The sequence below is a fragment of the Babylonia areolata genome, chromosome 1 (assembly GCF_041734735.1).
Source record: "Babylonia areolata isolate BAREFJ2019XMU chromosome 1, ASM4173473v1, whole genome shotgun sequence".
In the NCBI taxonomy this organism is placed as follows: domain Eukaryota; kingdom Metazoa; phylum Mollusca; class Gastropoda; order Neogastropoda; family Buccinidae; genus Babylonia; species Babylonia areolata.
The window spans coordinates 78,948,674-78,951,173 of record NC_134876.1 but is presented as its reverse complement, the minus strand read 5'-3'; the positions used below and the strand labels follow the sequence as shown (position 1 = coordinate 78,951,173).

The following is a 2,500-nucleotide window of genomic DNA, read 5'->3' as shown; positions in this document are numbered from 1 at the left end:
CCTCTGTTTTTTCTGTCTGTCTGCATCTGTCCGTAAACTTTACTCTCAAAGTGAATTTCTGCACATAATTGTGGCCAGGGGGAGCTCTTTATGGACTTGGGTTCTTTTACGTGTCGTTCAGTGCATGTTGCATGCTGCTGCTGCACACAGGACATCGGGTTATCGCCCCACAGGGCCCCATGCATACCACCCTTAATTAACTCTCTCCATACAAACGGCGAAAGAGACGACGTTAACAGCGTTTCACCCCAATTACCATCATCAAAATATTGCAAGCGGAAGGCTCTTATACTGAAGAGGTGAATGCTGACAAAGAATACCACAATTCTGACGACAGAAGCTAAAGGTTGGGTCATTCAGACATCCACTGGACATCCGAGGGGTCTGTGTAGAGGAGAAGAGAGGACAGAGGACTGGCCGTACTGAGTGAGTTAAACATAAAAAATCAAAAAAATCGTCACATGGAGATTCTTTTCTATTTATGGACAGACATCCTCGAATGAACTCCCTTGTCATCAAGAAAAGCACACGGATCATTCTAACGGCTTTATTTTATTTTATTTTATTTTTTTGTCTTAGAAGAGGAAGATAAACCACGCTAGCTTTTTCGAGTTAACTCACTCAGTACGGCCAGTCCTCTCTTCTCCTCTACACAGACCCCTCGGATGTCCAGTGGGTGTCTGAATGACCCAACCTTTAGCTTCCGTCGTCAGAATTGTGGTATTCTTTGTCAACATTCACCTCTTCAGTATAAGAGCCTTCCACCTGCAATATTTTGATGATGGTAATTGGGGTGAAACGTTGTTAACGTCATCTCTTTCGCCGTTCGTATGGAGAGAGTTAACATCATAATACAAATGATGATAATAATGATGATAATGATGATAATGATAATAATACTAATAATACTGTGTGGTGGTCACTATCAAATTCACGGCTTCCTAGTCTCTCGTGCCTGATGGAAACGTAGCTGGGGATAATACTAGCAAGATACGTTTTCCTGTTCAAAACATCACGCAATGTAGCATTACAACGGATCAGAGCGAGAGACCCCCCCCCCCCCCACCCAACCCCCACCACCACCACCACCCCCGAGAAAAAAGAAAAAGAACAATCAAACAAACAGAAAAGCAAAAACAAAACAAAGCAAACAACAACTTGATCTGAGAATTAAGGCGAATGAATGGCTGAACTCAACTTCTGCACACACACACACACGTACACACACAGCAACACACACACGCACACACACACGCACACACACACACACACACACACACACACGCACACACACACACACACACACACACCTTTTCCTTCAAAATTTGGAGTTTATTATTCCACTCATGTCATGAAATACTGTTGAAGCAAGTCATAACACACACACACACACACACACACACACACACACACACACACACAGTGGAGTGATGGCCTAGAGGTTACGCGTCCGCCAAGGAAGCGAGAGAATCTGAGCACGCTGGTTCGAATCACGGCTCAGCCGCCGATATTTTCTCCCCCTCCACTAGACCTTGAGTGGTGGTCTGGACGCTAGTCATTCGGATGAGACGATAAACCGAGGTCCTGTATGCAGCGCACGTAAAAGAACCCACGTCAACAAAAGGTTTGTTCCTGGCAAAAATCTGTAGAAAAATCCACTTCGATAGAAAAAAACAAATAAAACTCCAGGCAGGAAAAAAATACCCCCCAAAATGGGTGGCGCTGTAGTGTAGCGACGCGCGCTCCCTGAGGAGAGCAGCCCGAATTTCACACAGAGAAATCTGTTGTGATAAAAAGAAATACAAATACAAATAAACAATTGTCGAAAATAGCAGCTATGTCAACTGCTATTCCTTTAAAGCTGAGTATCGTATGCATGATAACTTCATTTTCTTCTTTCTTAAGAAAACCAGTGTTGTTGCTGTTGACTGTCGTCACACTTTTAAACATTTTCGTCTTCACGGTATGAATTAATCTTACTTTGAGGATGGTTTGCACATGTATGTTTATTTTATGTTGTTGTTTTTTTCTCCGTAATCAATGTTTATACTTTTCTCCTTTCTATTCAAGTACAATATTCATCGTGGCAGTACAATATATATATATATAGTTTTTCTCGTAATAGCTTATACGTACGCGCGCGCCAGGATTTGTGTTTTGATATTAAAATAATTGTCATTTGATCAGTATGGCAGTACTATTTCACCGTATCGATTTTGCCTGATTGTGTCAGCTCGCTGTATTCTTTGAGTGTTTGTTGTTCTCCAGAAAGTACTTTCCTAAAATTCAGTATGAAAAAAAAAAAGACAGTCAAGACAGTTATCAGTAAGTGAGTTCATTAGTTCCCTTGTTTCACGACGATTACTTGAATGCTTGATTAAAATGAGGTCAATAATAATGATTGGCGGTTGGGTTTTTTTGTTTTGTTTTTTGTTATGTTTTTTTTTCTTTTTTTCTTTTTCCTTCACATTGAATTTTGTCTCTTTTGGTGGATGGGGTG

At 41.2% G+C, this 2,500-nt stretch overlaps 1 protein-coding gene across 3 annotated transcripts in view; it reads left to right on the top strand.

Moving 5' to 3' along the window:
- The window catches only part of LOC143287797 (uncharacterized), a 35,023-nt gene extending 34,823 nt beyond the window's left edge, over positions 1 to 200 (top strand). For all 3 annotated transcript variants that reach the window (XM_076596070.1, XM_076596069.1, XM_076596068.1), the window contains one exon: positions 1 to 200. This exon is cut by the window's left edge and continues 1,335 nt beyond it. The gene's annotated coding sequence lies outside the window, so the exon portion shown is untranslated.
- The last annotated feature ends 2,300 nt before the right edge of the window (positions 201 to 2,500 follow it).